At 30.9% G+C, this 19,118-nt stretch overlaps 1 long non-coding RNA gene across 1 annotated transcript; it reads right to left on the minus strand.

Moving 5' to 3' along the window:
* Window positions 1-220: 220 nt before the first annotated feature.
* Window positions 221-1,038, minus strand: LOC114406078. The gene is made up of 2 exons (XR_003665364.1): window positions 694-1,038; window positions 221-587 (listed from the first exon to the last, which is right to left on the minus strand). It is a non-coding gene; the product is annotated as an uncharacterized LOC114406078 (long non-coding RNA).
* Window positions 1,039-19,118: the final 18,080 nt, after the last annotated feature.

The raw sequence follows: 19,118 nt of genomic DNA on the forward strand, positions 1-19,118 counted from the left end.
CCATGAAGAATGGAAGTGAGAAATCGCTTGTCTTCTCAAGAAATTCATCACATGAACCCCTTTTTTAACATCAACACAAAATTAAGAAATCAAATGAACCCTGTTTTTAACATCACAAAAAATTAAGGGGATAAACAGTCTCTTAACTGTAATGGTTTATCATTGGGTTACATACTTTTACTTTAGTAGTGAAGCATTTGCTTTTTATGATGAACTATAGTGAAGGAGGAAACAAAAAATCCAAACATTGTATATATCATGGATCATGATCTAATAACTTCTAAGCATCTTGGTTACAAGCTAGAAGGAAAAGCTAGCTAGAAAACAGTTCAAGGTTTGTAAAGAGAACCATTCATTTGATCTTCTCTGAGTTTACTTGAACCTATATTGTAACATATATGGATAGTGTTAGCTAGAAATTAACAGATACCAAATTTTTTTGGCTAGTCATCAACTTTTAAAACACACTTTGAAAAGAGAAAACTTTGAAGTAAATTAAAGAGTCACTCTACACAACCCAAGAGGATTTGACACATTTTGGTTTCTACCTTTCTTCCACTTACTTCATCTTTAGGCTCTCTCTTTCACTTAGGAAAACAAAAAGAAAAGAAAAGATGTTAGTCATTAAAATTGCCATAACAAACAAAAATGAAAGAAGTAGAACAACAAAAGAAGTAGTAAAACTGAAAGAACCTTTGAGTAGTGTAGAGTAGTGCATGATGATTAAGACCAACAATTTTATTTTTATTTTTATTTATTTTTCTTTTGGGGGGTTTCTCCTGAAAACTGAAGATCCATTGTGTGTGGATAGAAGCCATGAAACTCAGGATGGATAGCGCAAGAGAAGATCAAAAGTGAAGAGAAGATCATCCATGGCGCTATCCCTCCTGAGCTTTACAGATTCTTCCACACTAAAAAACAAGAGCAGCACAACACAACAGCACACACACAAGGTGCAGCAAAGCTAATAACCCTTTTCTTAAAAAAAAGCTGGCTATAGCTAGCTACCATTATGGAACATTAAATGCTTCTGATACATGGTGGGGAGGGACGTAGCAGAGGTATTTATAGAAGCAGAGAAGGGGACGTGGGAAATTTCAGACACAAACACAAAAGGGAAAAAAAATAACAAAAGAAAATAAACAAAATAAAAAAAATGATTAAATTAAGGGAAAAAAAAGAAAAAGCAAAAGATATACTTTTATCTTGTTTTATAGTTTCAGTTTCATTCTTCAAATTTACAAGTTTCACTTTCTATCTCTTAAAATATTTAAAAAAAAAAAATCAAATTAATCATTTCATTAGTTTATCAGACAAACTTGGCTAATTTAGTAACACTGACAAACTGTGAAAAATGTTACTATATCATATAAGCATTTGTTAGGTAAGTTAAAATTAACATGGTTAATCCGACAAATTGAATGATCAACTAATTTAGTTTAAGAGAAATAATAACAATACACTCTTTTGAACATTTTTTTATTAGTCAAATTTTATTTAAAAAACACAATTTTGGTAAGTCTAATCTTATACTTAATGAATTTCTCTATTAATTTTATAAATTTAAATAAATTTTAATCAACAATAAAGTGTGTAGTACTAAGAGTGTATTAGAGTGTTTAACCATCCTCTTAATTTAATAGAAATAAGAGTTTAATATTCATTCTATGTCAGTGCAATATTTTTTTTTTAATATTCATTCTATATCAGTATAATTTTTTTTACAGTTAATTGATAAAAAAATTATTGTTGGTATGACTTTTAAGATAATTATTATAAAAATTAATTAATTTATTATATATGTTAATTTATGATGGGATAAGAGTCTAAAATAGATTTACCTATTTTCCCTTGAAATAAACAAATATAGCAACAGTAATTTTTTATATTTTAGAAAAAGAATCACTTCCTCTTATTGAGCCATGTAAAAAGGTTCACTATTTACTACTATTAACCAGTACCAAATTGACAATTTTTTATCAGGTGATTGCTTGTGTAGATGGGTGGGTCTAAGTTTTTTCCAATTTCACTATGTGTCTTGCTTTTGTCCTTTGAATACCCCTGCCGACTACAATAAGAGTCCATACTTTCCTCTCCATTGAAAAATACGTACGGCTTTCAACTTTGAATTAAATTACAATTATGAACTCGTTTCAACTCCTAAATCAATTCATGATGAGGATCAGATTCATATTCAATTTTGGGTAAAGAAGATGGTTTCTATCAATTCCTCCTCTTCGTGTCCTTGGCTTGCTCCATCTTTTTCATGAATATTCAAATTCTATCATCATGTGTGTTTTTTTTTCTCACCACTTTACTTTTGAGACATAGTATTACTCAACATTAGTATATTGTCCATTTGCCCCCCCTCTTCTTTATTTATGCAACGTTTTTCTTCTTTTTCTTGCATCGCTAAAAGGTTCTTCTTCTTAAACGTGCATTTCTTAAAATACATAATTTAGGCTGGGACAAGATTATTTTGACCATATTGATCTCACAAGTATATAAAATGTGCTGGAATTGAAATTCTGATTCCATTTGCTTCGAGTTATTTTAATGCTTTTTTAAACTTATATCTTTATTTGAGATATTCTAATTATTTTAAGAAATTACTTTTATGTATAATTATTTTTGAAATAAAATTCAATATTTATATTTATAATTAAAAAAATCAAGGTTCCCTAATTTTACAGATCCAAAATTTGATATAAATATCTGTCTAAAAACTCAAGAGTAATAGATTAAAGCCCCGTATGGGACAAAGACAAATTTAATTAATTACTAATAATTTACTATTAATATTTACGAGTTTTGTTAACGAAAATTTTAAGGATAGCCGTTAGAAATTATAGTGAGGATAAATTAAAAATTATGATGGAATAATAAATTAATAATATTTTAGTGAATAAAGGTTGATTTAATTGATAAGAAACTTTTCAAAAAAGGCATCAGTTTAATTTCTAACCAGTAAATCTTGTCTTGTTGGTGAGTAATATAAATATATTTATATAAGTATTTTTGGAATCTTGAGATCTGTTCTGATGTTAATGAATTCATGATATCTAACTCATGTATTTTTTTTTTCATTTCTTAACTAATATTTTTTTTTATTTATCATATTATATGTTCTCTTTATTAGCTAATCTTTAAAATCTTTTGACTCGTTTGATTCATCACTTTTATTAACATCTGTTCTCTTTATTATATTTTCTTTCAATCATAAAATTTTAACCAAAACTTTACATAAAAGGATTCGATTTCAATTCCACTCACTAATGTATAATATGTCTTTTTTTCTTTTTCTTTTTTTTACAGAACTAACCTACTATGTTTAAGAACACTTGTTAATATTCTCCAATATTTATACTAGCATAAAAGTGATACTTTTGAGTCTTTTCTATGAATGCTTTTAAAAATTTGAAAGATAAGTATTAAAGAATTACTGATTTTCGATATAATAAATATTTTTCATTTTTAGTAAACTTTTTGTACTTTTATTTCCTTAAAACAGTGTACAATTGCAACTATGCAGTTAGTGCGTTTATTTCTTGAAAGTGTCATTGAAAAAATAATTAGTACTTTTTATTTATAGTGACAAATAATTTGACGCAAAGATATACTATTGAAAAACGATGACAAAAAATGAGATACGAGAATAGTAATTATTGTTCTTTTTATTTAAACTAGGGGAATGTGTCTCCCTAAGTTTTGTAAATAATAAAAAAATAGAAGTTAAATAAATTTAATAAAAAATAACAAAATAAAAAAACTAATAATAGAAAAGTAGTGGGAAATTAATATAGGTTAAAAAATTAAAATTTAAGAAATAGTTTAAGGATAAATTTATCGAATGAAATATGGCAAATAGGATAATTTTCATTAGTTATATATTACTATTAGTTAGTTTCCTTTAATCCCATTAAACTTTATATAGATTTTATTGATTAATTTTTCTGGAATTTATTAATTATATTATTTATTTCTTTATTTCATAGTAGATAATTAAAAACAATATTACAGTATAATTAATATAATAATATTAATTAATTTTTCCTTAAATTTTTAAAATGACATATAAAAAAGGTACACAAACTTTCTAAAAATTGATACTTAAAAAATGAAAATTATATTTTTAAAATAAATTTTAAATAACTCATGTATTTTTTAATATAATATATATTATATTTTTTAGTAGTATTTATTATTTGTATTTCTTTAATCAATATTTTAAACGCTAATATATTCGGTCCATCTTTGGTTCAGAAAAAAAAAAAAAAAATCGGTCTATCTTTGGATAGTGGAGGGTAGAATTTTCGATTTATGCTAGATTTTATATCTTTAGTTGTACGTTATTGTGGATGTAACTTCGATTTCTTTTCCTCGTGATTTTTAATAAATTTTCTTTGGAGCTTTAGTCCCTTTCTTGCAGAAAAAAAAAACACTCTAATTAATAATACTTCCGTGGTTTCAAGACTAAAAGTTTCAGTTAAATAAACTCTAACTTGTTTCTTAAATGTGACCTGGGTGTAACATGATCACATCTCATAATTCTCTTAATCCTTGACCTAACATGCTTTTTCGAAAGGTTAAAATAAATTTTTAATTCTTTAATTTGGAATTAAAATTGATTTTATTCTTTACATTTCAAAAATAATAATTTCCTATCTTCATATATTTTTTAATAAAATATTCATATTTTTATAGTTGATAAAATATTGTCCTTCTTTATGAAACTTAGGATATTGGGGCGAGAGACAAAGTCAATTATAAAATAATATGAGGAGTAAAATCTTCATAGTTAAAGGACTAAGATAGATTTGAACTGAAAATAATTAAGAACCCCTAAATCACATTTTTGCACTTTCTAAATATGGAAGAGTTTTGAAAAACTTAATTATTTGAAGACTTAAGCTACATCACGGCCTTAAAATAAACTAAAAGACTTAGAAATTCTAATTTTAAAATGAGTGTAATTAACTTCCAATAAATGTATTATATTTCTATATAAAATAAATATTATATCTAATACATAATTAAAAGTTATATAAATATGATGGTGTTTTAAAAACTTTAATAAATAATTATTTTACATGAGTTATTCCAAAAGCTAAAAAAAAACTACGTCGTAGGGGCACAAAAAAACTATATCATAGTAAAAATGTTTAAAACCAAATCAAATCGAGCGTAAAATTGAGAATCGACTCAAGTAAAATCGAGAATCGACTCAAAAACAGATGGTCAATGGTTTGGTTTGGTTTTCTTTTTATTCCAAATTGCGCGGTCTGATATGTGGAAACCGAACCAAACCGTGAATATTAATGTATTACTATTATTATATTATTATTTTGGACTTCATAATAAATAACACCCAACATTCCTAACTTAAGCTTATCTCAAATGAGTAAATGACAACACACTTGTCTTAAATCTAAAAAATGCTTGCCTTATTCTTTCCTCTCTTGTGAAAGTGAAACCTTAAGACCTAAGGAAAAACTCTCAACCTAAAATATGAAAACAATTATTGTTTTACTTTAAGTTGAATGATTATTATTCAACTTGAAAATAATTATTATTTTATTTTAAGTTTAATTGTTGAAACTTTTATCATTCATTTATATTGTTGATTGTTGAAATAGATATTACTCAAGTTTTATCCAATTAATAACAAATTTTTTAAGCATTTTTTTAATACTTACTAGTAGAATTTTCAAACCGCAAAAATCGAATCAAACAACCCACAAAAGATTGGTTTGGTCGGATTTCATAAACAATTTAAACCGAACCAAACTGTATTGCAACTAATTTTCTTGATTGGTTCAAACTAATTTTTAGTCAAAATCACACCACACCATAAACACCCCTACATTGTAGGAACTAGAATATTTTCCCCATATTAATTAACCACGATCTATATATCCCTCAGTAAGCCTTATATAAAATCCCGCCTACAGTTAAAATTTTGTCTTTTAACATGGAGATTATTGAGGGCATAATTAAGCATCACTATTATCAAAGATCAAATAGGTACTTATAACATCTATAATTGTCGACTTCTTAGCGGTTCTCACACTACAACACTTCATGCAATGACGTGACACTTAACGGAACTTCTCGTTGGTCAAAATCCTCCTACGGTCAGAACCCTTCGTAGGTAGTCCTTTCTGAGACCTCAACAATTTTCTTGGACTGATTTCAATATCAATGATTGTTCCTACAAACTAACATGAGACTCTTCAACCTACTATCCTTACTCACACATTTTTTGGGAAACTTCCCAAATGGTCTCACATCTCATAACTAGTCCAAGCCAAGCATTTTTAAATGTGGAGTTCTTATGTGATAGGCTACTGACAAGTAAATGCATCTTGTTGATATAGATAGTATCAATTAATTCCTTTAAGTCATTCTCAGTTCTATAGTCCTATACCTACACAATCTTTGGATCTTTCTCATTATGGAGTGATTCGATCGGGGTGTTACATGCTCACTAGCTTTCGCTTGGTTTGTCCTCAAACCATACCGTATTGGGAGAAAGGTTTGTTTTGATACCATTTGTAACGCCCCTGATTGTCAACTTCTCAGCAACTCTCACACTAAGCCACTTCACGCAGTGACACTTCACTCAACTTCTCGTTGGTCAGAATCCTCCATCGGTCAAAACCCTTCGTAGGTATCCATTTTCGAGACCTCAACAATATGCTTTGGCTACTTTCAGGATCAATGATTGTCTCCACAAACCAACACGAGATTTTTTAGCGTGCTTTGTCCTCACTCACAGGCTTTCTAGGGAACTTCCTAGAAGGTCACTCATCCCATAACTAATCCAAGTCAAGCACGCTTAACTATGAAGTTCTTCTGTGATAAGTTATTGAAAAGTATATGCATATTGTTGGTATAGGTAGCACCAATTAATTCTTTTAAGTCATCCTCAGTTACACAGTTTCATACTTGCACAACCTTTGGATCCCTCTCTTTCTGGTGTGATTCAATGGGGGTGTTACATGCTAAATGTAACACCCTTCTACCCCAAGATACATACACTTATAATGTTTTCTAAATACGTTCATAGTAGAAATTAAAGAGATGTATCGATTGTTTTTAAAAAAAAACACTTATTTCGCGGTAAAAGTATTACATGTCAAATGTTTGTAAATTTAAAGAAAACAAATCAATAAATAACATAACTCCATGTTAAACAAATCTTGGCATTCCACAATCCATACAAACCATATTAAATAAAATATGGTGAAAAACTACTTATTAATATAATCCTTAGATAAATGAATAAAACTTGTGTCCCAATGTTAAATTGTTTTAGAACATCCATAATCCTAAAATTAATAGTAATATAAAGTGAAGACCTAAACCTCTTATGTAATTTCATCATGATAACCTTACAAAGACTCACATGCAAGGGTGGCATTCAGCCCAAACACATATAAGACAAACAAATGGGGAGCGAGATACATCTCACAATAAATTTAAAACATTAAGGAAGTCATAAAGATATAGGATACATTTATAAACAATTGCATTCCACAACATAAAAATGTTTCATCCAAATCAAACATTCTATACACAAATTCACACGTGAAATGCGATGCAGATTAGACCTGTAGACTTGTATGCATATGGTACCAATTTGGAAAACACTGTGAATATAGCCCAGGAGCCTATGTAGTCAACGAATTACCACACAATGGGCAATCTGACACTATCACTCTCAGTGAGATGACACCGCTGGCAGTGCATTAGGATGTTTCAGTCTTGTAAGGATATTTTAACACATGTGATCAACATGAGCTTAAAGGAGATTCTAAACTATTGCACCCCCAAGGTCAAATTCATATGTCAACTCATTCATAACCTCCCCAATTAGGTTCATAAACTTCCTATCCTTCACTTCAAAACACATATGCATATCATAATGCATGGTTCCTAGACAATATACACATGGTTTATTTTTTAATTCCCAGGGAGATTCCTATCCTGCGAGAATAGGTTATCCCCTAACATTTTTCACAACATATATGCATACCATGACATATTACTTTCATGTATATTCATGGATGTTAGTTGCTATTCATAAGTTAGTTTGTTATTGAAAATTTGCAAGGAAATAACATTGTACCTCCAATTTATGGTTCTTTTTGTAAGAATTGTACATATTTTTCTTTACTATGTGATTTTATAGAGAAGAAACTCCATTTTTTTGACTTAATGTTGAATCCAACTCAGTTTCAAACCAAATAAGAGAAGGTGTAAGCAACTGATGACTCATTTAGTGAGGTAGATCCGTTCGACGAGAGGCATCCGCTTAGCGAGGCATCCAGTTCGCTTAGCGGATAGGAAACCCTAGAAGAGGTAAGCCAGAGATCTACATGCCCAGTGCTCAGCCAGTCCCCCAGTGAGGATGTTGTCTCTTCTCACGCTTAGCTCGCCCATTCTCGCTTGGCAAAAATTCACTAACTCTCGCTTAGCGAGACATGCTCGCTAAGCGAGCCTTCGGAAGCTGAAAGGTCCAAGAGTCTTTAAAACACTGAGGTTGGCGGAAATGAAAAGACACAACTAGTAGAGAGACGAGTTTGGAGCAACAGAGGAAGCTTAGTTCAAGAAAATAGAGAGACTTAGGGTTTAGAGGCTGGAGGAGACATCCTCCATCATCTTCTTCCAATTTCTTTCACCGAAAATAGTTTCTTTCTTAGTTTTGAAGCTTTGCTTGTAATGGAAGGCTAAGCCTCTTTGTTGGGGAGTACTACTAAACAATCTTGATGTAATATTCTCACTATCTATTTAATGTTATTTTTCTGTGTTCATTACTTCTATCTATGCTTATTTTACATGCTTATGGCTTGATCACCCATTTGTATGTATAGTTAGGCTTTTTAGTATTGGAAAATGCTTTAAAACCTTAGAACTTGATAGAGCAAGCTAGAAATCTGTATGTCTAGGAATGGAGTGCAGTGATCTAGTTCATATTATGTTGTAAGTGTTAGTCGTCTTATACGACTAACTTTTGTATAGAAAACTTTTTCAAAACATGTATAGTTTTCCCAATTTATGGTTCTTTTGTAGGAATTTGTAAATAAATCTTGATATGTTTAGATACATGTCATTAGAGTATCTTTAATTGGAATTAATGATAAAATCTGTACAATTTTAGGTCAAAAGAGGCTAGTCTTGAAGTGCTAAAAGGAGCAGTCGCGCTAAGCAGAACCTGTGGGCTCAGTGCGTATCCATCGCTAAGCGCGGCTTCAACTTGCTTAGTGTGAAGAAGGCATCTGGAAGAGCACAAGAATCGAGGCCGCGCCTAACGCGAGGTCAGCTCGCTAAGCGAGAAGTTCGTCTCTTGCCAGGCTCAGCGCACGACTGGCGCCAAGCCCAAATCCACTTACTCGCGCTAAGCACGACAGTGACACTAAGAGCGACGACATGATTTCAGAGCCTATTTAAAGCCTGAATTGTCAAAATTAGGGTACACACCTTCCAAGAACGAAATTACTACACAGACAACATTTGCACACACTCAGAGGAGGAAGCAACAGCAAGGAGCCATTTGAGAGTGATTTGAGAGTGTTTGAGTGATTGTGAGGTGCCAAGAAAAGGAGCAGGGATCCCCCTTCCTGTGTAAGCAACAATTTCTCTTCATTTTTTGTTTGATTTGTAATTTAGGTCTCCTTGTAATGGATTGCTAAAACCTTAGTTGGGGATTTCTAATGAACAGTTGATGTAAATACTTTTCATATCTAATTATGTGTGTTTTATGTGTTCATTGCTTCTATCAATGCTTAATTACTACATGATCTTGGTCTGATCACCCACTTGTGTGTACTGTTAGATGACTTTAGCATTGAGAAATGTATTGTTTCCTTAGAACCTGATAGAAGCATGGCTAAATGACTGCATTACCAGGGATGGATTGCGGGGTTTTAGTTTTCTAATTATGTTGTGATGATAATGTTGTTTAAGTTAAGCTTAGTCCAACAAGAGGGATCCGAGGATGAAGCTTGGGTTAAATTAGTCTAAACTTATGAGGGATCGAGGTTTAGTACTTTAGTCTTCAACATAGAACACAAGAACAATCTTAGTTAGAGAAATATCTTTATATGTATCAACTCGTTTGTTAGAAAGACCCAACGCTTTTTACCTATTGCTGTCAACTTTTAATTACTTGCATTTACTGCTTTTTAACATAGAATTTAGTTTACTTTTATTTATATTCTCAATTATCAATGTTGTTCACACAATGCCCTATTTCTGAATAAAACTCTGTCTAATAAGCAAGTTCCCTGAGTTCGATACTCGGATCATTCCGTTTTAATTTTAAATACTTGGTGACCCGGTGTGCTTGCCGGTGTATCACTTTCCCTTTGATATAAGTGTTTGGAAATTTAAGAAAAAGGAACTGTGTGGGAAAGCGAGCTTAGTGCAACTCTTTTAGAACAAGTTTGTTGAGGGATCAAGGACAAAGTCTAAAGAGAGTTAGGCTCATTCATGTGAGGAATCATGGTTTGAGTAGTTTCTCAGCATAAAAACACTAGGATAATGTTAAATAGAGAAAAACACATTTTAAACATCAAGAGAAATTTAGTATAACGTCCCCAACGCTCTTAACTTGATAGTTTTCACCTTTTATAACCTTAGATATTTTGTTTATGTTCAAATAGACTTTCTAGTACATAACTCAACATTTGCCTTATTTTTAATCCTTATAAGTGTTTACATACTGAAAGTACATGGTCTAGGTGAAACAAATTCCCTGAGGATACGATACTCAGTCTTACCGTTTTATGCTACTTGTGCGAATCAGTAGACTTGCCGACCAGCGAACGAGTTTTTGGCCCCGTTGTCAGGGAATTTCTTTCCACTTAGATAGTATAATTCAGTTTGGAAACATTTATTCTTTATGCTTTGATTAATTTTTGTGAATAGCTAGAATTCAATTTTTCTCTTGACTTGGTTAACTGCTGCTCTATTTAGTTGCTTCTTGTATGCGAGGTAATTCTTCAGCAGGGGATTTAGCTCCCCTAGATTTGGAGATTGAAGCTACTTGCTGGAGAAATAACACAGAAAGGAGGAGAAAAGCTTTGCAAGAAAGGACAGTACAACCAAGTGCTGAGGGAACTCATTCATCTGAATCATCTTCAGCATTTCCAGCAGACTTGAGGGAATCCGAAGTTGGTGCATCTAAAGCTCTCATCATGGCGGACGAGCCACCATAGAGGGTTACTCTTAAGTACTATTCCAGCTCTACCGTGCCGTAATGTTTTACAATCATTGTGCAGCCGAAAGTCCAAGAACACAACATTACCTATTCACGTTCTTTGATCCAGCTGATTTAAGGAAATCTATTCCATGGTCTACCCAATGAAGACCCTTATGCATTTAAGGCTTGTTGCTCTCCTCTATATATAGGGAAAGAAAGGGATTCATGAGGTTTATTTTGTTCAATGTGGGACATAGAGTATTTTTCATGATCAAATGATTTACTTTGGAGCTGATTTTCTCTAAAATAGAAGTTGATTTTGATGTTAAGATGTATGAATGAATTGTAGCTTTTCCAACAACTTTCCAACGACGCAAAAAAAAAACACCTCAAACAAATAACTATAACTCAAGATATGACGTGATCTATCTATGGTTGTTATCATAAAACTAACACTAGACTTAGATAATTTTTCAAGCATTTTAACTATAAGAAATTAATCTAATACTCTTCTAACAACAACAACAATAATAATATACACAAAATACACACATGTATAAGAATATACACACTATCACAATACAAGTACATGCTTAGGATAAAACAAATAATATATAAATAATAATAACAAATATTTACAAAAAATATAATAGAAGAATCCTAATAAAAGTTCTCCTTATAATATATTCCTAATACTTAAAACTTGAAGTGTTATAGTATTAATGACTAAGGATGTGTTTGATTTTTTTTTCATCTAAACTAACCTAAATTCAACTCTCCTCTTTCTTCTATGTTTTTGCTTTGGAATTTGGGAAATTTCTGTTTAGTTGTTGGTAATTCGTCGCCAATAAAAAATTTCAGGGAGTTTTTTTTTTCTTCTCATCACTAAAGGCTTTTGACCCAATGTAATATCATTTTTCCTTGTAGTTTCTTGTTTTAAATCTAAGTGCTAGCTCCATCATATTCAATATATTACATAATAAAAATACCAGCGATCTCTCTTAAACTATTTCATTTCATGTGAAATTGAGGCAAGAATTACTATTTATTTTATCATTATAAAGCAAATAAGTGTCTAATAATTTTTTATTCATAAAAATAAAATAAAAAACATCACAACGTTTATAATAAATAACAGTATTTCGTAATGGTGCAATAATTCTTTAACTCCATGGTTGCCTTTGGACCAACACTTTTTATCACAAATCCTCGGTTAAATGATTAAGAAGGTACCTAATGGTATAATGAGCTAAACTTGCACTATGCAAAGCATTAACACGAATTTAACACAAAACAAATATAAAAATGGAATTGACCAACTTTAATTTCCAAAATAATCATACATGTACATACACTTACCTAATTGCTATTTCGAATTTGCCATCAATGTCTCCTTACTGAGACTAACAATGCAGTTAATTCCATCATGGCCCCCTTTGACAACATAAGGGTAAAAAATAAAGAAAAAGGAGTGAACGATTATTTCCATCACATGTTTTTTTTATTTAATGAGTTTAACGACGGTCCTGTAAAACAATTTTAAAATAATAAAAGTTGATATAAATTTGAAGATATTTATTATAAAATTTAACAATGATATCATACCTGATGATTTATAATTACATAACAATTTAAAACATTTAATGACTCATTCTCTTTTTGTTTATCAATATATATGAAGGAAAAAATGTATTAAGGGATCTCAGTTGATTAATTGATTGACTAAAATGTATAAATTATTATAAATCTTGTAATATTTATCTTTCGATTCCTGCATAAAAAATAAAGAAGAAAAAATGTGTAAAAGAAATTATAATGTTCGGAAGGCCTTCTAGTTTTTTTTTTCATCTCCAATCACATTTGAAATGGCTTGGCACCATCAGTGAGAAAATAAATAAATAGAATAAAACATGAAAAGTGAGGAGAGGAACGGAAGGCTCATTAATTCATTTGCTTGCTATCATTGAAAAAGGAGAAGGCTTTAGCTTTCATCCGTTTGTTTAGTTCCTCCAAAAAAAAAAAAATCCTTTTGTTGAGTTTCATAAAGAAAACATAATGAAAAGATATATAAATAAATGAAAGGAAATGGCTTGCTTTCAAACTAAGTATTCTTATTTTAACTAAATATATAAAACTCTTAGAGTAAATATATTCTTCCCATAAATAAATATCAAAGTACTTATCAACAAAATTAATTATTGTTTTTAATCTATTAAATCTTTTTTAAGGTTCGATTTAATGTAACTAAAACTGTGGATTTAAACAGAAACATTTATGGTCTTTTTATTTTTTTAAATTTAAAATTTTGGTCTCCTATATAAACATTTAATTTCCATATTTTTTAATCAGCAATTTTAATTTTCCTATTTTAAAGTAAAGACATTTAGACCTTAACTTTTGTAAAATATAATATTTTGGTCCTTTCATTAAACTAAAAATGTTATTTGTTAAAAGATTAACATTGATTGGGCATAAATTAAACAGATAACTTTATGTCATATCACTAAATTTGGGTCAAATTAGGTTAATTTCTTATCAACCAACATTTTTTGAATTTGATAGAAGGATCAAAATTGAAAATTTCGTAAAATGAGAGGATTAAATGTCTCTATTTTAAAATAAGAGGACTAAATTTACAGATTTTAAGAAATATCGAAATTAAATGTCTCTATTTTTAAATACAAGGACCAAAATTGTGAATTTTAAAAAATAGGAGAACAAAATTGCATTTAAGGCTAATAATAATAATAATAATAATAATAATAATAATAATAATAATTAATCATTATTATTATTTAAGTTGATCTTCAAGGTTTAATATATTTTTGAATGTTTTAAAGAGTGATATTTTAATTAAATGAGTTTTTAAAACAATTTTCTTAACTTGTTTAATAAAAATGTTTAAAATAGATCATGGCAAATGTAAATTATATCATGGATGAATCACCAACATAATTTCCATTAGAATAAGCACATAACTCTAAGAAAGAAGACTAGGAAAATAGTATACTCTGAAATTTGGTGCCTCAAAGATAGCGAAAGATGAAAAGAACAATTACCTAATTAATTGTAGTGGGAGAAGAAAAAACTAACTAACTAGATGCACAACATAAGCAATATCGGATCTAGTAATGGTAAGATATACCAAGCTGCCAATGAGAGTGCGATACAAAGAGGGATCTAATAAAGGGACACCATTAGAAGAGGTATATTAGGCACTATTGTCAAGAGAGTCTCCTTAGTCCAAGTGTCAGAGAGATGAACTTGATCAAGGATGTCGACAATGTATTTAGATTGAGAAAGAAGACAACCTCTAAGAGAATATGCAATTTCAATGCCCAAAAAGTACCGAATAATACCCAAATCTTTCACCTCAAATTGTTGGACTAATTGTAATTTTAACTCCATTATCCCATCAACATCACCCTTAGTAATGATCATATCATTAATATATAATGAAAACAATACATGTCCATGAGAGGCACACCTGACAAGCAATGCAAAATCATGGGGACTAGAATGAAAACCAAGGGATTAAATTGAAATGTAGAACTTTTCAAACCCAGCTCTAGGAGTTTCTTTGAGACCATAAAGGGTTTTCTTCAATTTACAAAATTGACATGGATTATCAGATCGAGACACCTCGAGGAGGAACCATATACACTTCTTTTTGAAGATCATTATTCATGAAGACATTTTTAACATCCATTTGGAAGATATGCTACTGACGGATAGAAGCAACAACAATGAGAGTGCAAATAGTGGTCATTTTGGCAACAAGAACAAAGGTTTCTTCATAATTCATAACATATTGTTGAGTAAACTCCTTGGCAACCAAGCAAGCTTTGTATCTCTATAGATACCCATCAGATTTGGCTTTGATCTTGTAGACCTAACGAGATCCATTTGCAATTTTTCCAAGAGGAAGAAAGGCAATGTCCCAAATATCTAACTTGTGCAAAGTATAAAGTTCATTTGTCATAGTCTTCTGCCAAAAGGGATCAAGAATGACCTCTTTGTAGGAAGAGTGTTCAATCATACTATGAATGAAGGTTAATAAAAAAGCTAAATAATTGGAATAAAATGAATAAACAAAATCTGGTAATTCAATGGACTTATAGTCACAATGAGGATAATGAGGAGAAGAATCTACAATTCTAGGAAGGTTCTTGGGGAGCCATAGAGATAGAAGAGGCATATGAATTTGAAGATCTACTTGTGTCAAACCTGCTAAACTCCACATCATAATGTTCAGAACTAAGAACAACTTTTCCCCAAAACTTATTTAAAATAGAAGCATACAAAAGAAAGGAACAAGCAATTCAACAATATGACAACTTTTATTTCAGCAACTCCATTTTGTTCAAAAGTATCAATACAAGAGGTCTAATAAACAGTTCCATCAGAAGAGTGTAATTCAAAAAAATTATTAGTGGTATATTCATCACCTATATCATATCGAAAACAATTGATAACAACATTATCTTGAGTTTTAGCAAAAGCACAAAGCATATGATAAATACAAAAGAAGTTAGAACGATGTTTCACAGATAATTCAAGGGACTAACCGCCTAAGAATTCTTTGTCTTAACACATTGGAGGATATATCCTTTGTGGTACAAGTAGAGGGTACATCTACTTGGGTTTTTATACTGAGAACAAGAGAGGGTACATCTCTTGTGGATCAATTCAAATGTAGGGTACATCCACTTAGTTGTTCAAAGAGAACAAGGAAGAGTACATCCCTTGTGGATCTTTGCTTGTAAAGGATTTTACAAGGTTATTGGAAATCTCAAGAACCGGTGGTTGCTTGGGGACTGCATGTAGGCAGGGATTGTTGTCGAACCAGTAAAAATCTTGTGTTTATCTTCTTCTTCCCTACACTCTTTAATTTCTGTTGTGTATTTTTTATTTCCGCTTTACTTTTGTCTAAGTTATTGTTTCTATTCTTTACTTTCTCATAACTTAGTAGTAAAGCCTAATTGAATCTAGTAACATTAAGAAGGATAAATTTTAATTAGTCAAGGCACATTAATAATTAATTCAACCCCCCCTCTTCTTAATTATTCCGAGGGCACTTGATCCAACAAGTGGTATCAGAGCAGGTTTCTTGAGAAAAGTTTCACAACTTCAAGATAAATGGCCTCATTAAATTCTCCGTTTTTCAAAAGTATTTTTAGGAATAGGTCAAATCTGAAATCATCTCAAGATCATGATGAAGACCAAGCCAACTTATGTTTCATGACAAAATCTCATGAGAATAACAAGGAAGAATCTATAAGGAAGAAGTAGTATGTCGATAGTAGATGTTCCAAGCATATGACGGGAGATGTATCCAAGTTTACAACCGTTTCCCCCAAGAAAAATGGACATGTTACATATGGCGACAATAACAAAGGCAAAATCATTGGAGTCAGCAAAATAGGTACGAGTTCCTCTACTCCTATTGAAAATATGCTACTTGTAGAAGGTTTAAAGCATAGCCTATTAAGTGTTAGTCAACTAAGTGATAGAGGATATAAAGCATCTTTTGATTCTGAAAAATGTGTTATAAAGCAGGAGCATGACAAAGATATTAAGCATATAGGTTTCAGAGAAACTAATGTTTACATGATTGATTTGAAACAAAAATTTGAAAATGATAGATGCTTTCTAAGTAAAGATAGTGATCCTTGGTTATGGCATAAGAGATTTTCTCACATTAACATGGATCATCTAAATAGATTAATCTCAAAAGATCTAGTTGTTGGTTTACCAAAATTAAAGTTTGAAAAAGATAAATTATGTGATGCATACCAAAAAGGTAAACAAACAAGAGTATCTTTTAAATCTAAAAATATTGTCTCTACCACTCAACCATTACAATTACTGCATATGGATTTGTTTGGGCCCTCTAGGGTCATGAGTTTTGGTGGTAGTTACTATGCATTAGTAATTGTTGATGACTATTCTAGGTATACTTGAACTTTATTTCTTACTCACAAAAATGATGCATTTCATGCATTTAGGAGACTTGCCAATGTCATACAAAACAAGAAAAGTCTCAAAATTATCTCCATTAGAAGTGATCATGGAGGTGAATTTGAAAAAAAATGATTTTGAAATGTTTTGTGATGAACATGGCATAGAACAAAACTTTTCTATACCTAGGACACCCCAACAAAATGGTGTAGTAGAGAAGAAAAATAGATCTTTAGAAGAAATATCTAGAACCTTTTCAAATGACACTCCACTTCCAAAATATTTTTGGGCTGAAGCTGTCAACACCTCATGTTATATTATGAATAGAGCCTTAATAAGACCTATTCTTAAGAAAACCCCATATGAACTGTTTAACAATAGAAAACCAAACATTGCTCATTTACATGTTTTTGGATGTAAATGTTTTGTCCTAAACAATGGTAAAGAAAGCCTAGGTAAATTTAATGCTAAGGCGGATGAGGGCATCTTCCTTGGTTATTCCCTACATAGCAAAGCCTTTAGGATATACAACAAAAGAACCATGACAATTGAGGAATCAATACATGTTACATTTGATGAAACTAATATTACCTCTCCGAGAAAGGAGTTTCTTGATGATATTGTAGATTCTTTGGAAGATATGCACAATCAAGAAAGGAATCTAAAAAGGAAGAGAAATGAAGAAAACCAGGATGTTCAAGATGACATTGCTCAAGAAAATGATGATCTTCCCAAAGAATGGAAAACCTTAAGAAATCATCCTCTTAACAATATAATCGGAGATATCTCAAAAGGGATAACAACTAGGCACTCTCTCAAAGATTTATGCAATAACATGGCATTTGTTTCTATGATAGAACGTAAAAACTTTAAATAAGCCATAATAGATGATCAATGGATAGTTTCTATGCAAGAAGAGTTAAATCAATTTAAGAGAAATAATGTTTGAGAACTAGTTGAGAAACCACATAACCCCATTATAGGAACAAAATGGGTATTTAGAAATAAACTAGATGAAAATGGTATAGTAATTAGAAATAAAGCTAGACTAGTTGCAAAACGGTACAACCAAGAAGAAGGGATAGACTATGAAGAAACCTTTGCACCTGTAGCTAGAATAGAAGCCATTAGGATGCTTTTAGCTTATGCATCTATTATGAACTTTAAACTATATCAAATGGATGTCAAGAGTGCCTTCTTAAATGGTCTAATCCAAGATGAGGTATATGTAGAACAACCTCCCGGGTTTGAAGAATCACAAAAATTAGATCATGTCTATAGATTAAAGAAAGCACTTTATGGGTTAAAACAAGCACCTAGGGCGAGGTATGAAAGATTAAGTAAATTCCTATTAGAAAAGAATTTCATTAGAGGAAAGGTAGATACCACCTTATTCATAAAGAAGAAGAATAACGATATCTTATTGGTACAAATTTATGTTGATGATATAATATTTGGATCTACTAATGAATCTTTGTGCAAGGAATTTTCTATTGACATGCAAAGTGAGTTTGAGATGTCCATGATGGGTGAGTTAAATTACTTTCTTGGACTACAAAGCAAACAAAAAAATGATGGGATCTTTGTCAACCAAGCAAAATATTGCAAGGAACTCATCAAGAGATTCGGAATGGAGAACTCAAAACACTTGGTTACTCCTATGAGCACTGATTGCTACCTTGACAAAGATGAGTCCGATCAGCCCATTGATGAAAAACAATATAGAGGTATGATTGGATCTCTACTTTACTTATTTGCAAGTAAGCCAGGTATTATGTATAGTGTGTGCATGTGTGCAATATTTCAATCAAATCCAAAGCTTTCACATCTAACTGCATTAGAAAGAATCATAAGATATCTCTTAGGAACAGTTAACTTAGGATTATGGTACCCTAAAAATTCTTTATGCAATCTAATAGGATACTCAAATTTAGATTTTGCTGGATCTAAA

The sequence above is a fragment of the Glycine soja genome, chromosome 3 (assembly GCF_004193775.1).
Source record: "Glycine soja cultivar W05 chromosome 3, ASM419377v2, whole genome shotgun sequence".
Taxonomy (NCBI): domain Eukaryota; kingdom Viridiplantae; phylum Streptophyta; class Magnoliopsida; order Fabales; family Fabaceae; genus Glycine; species Glycine soja.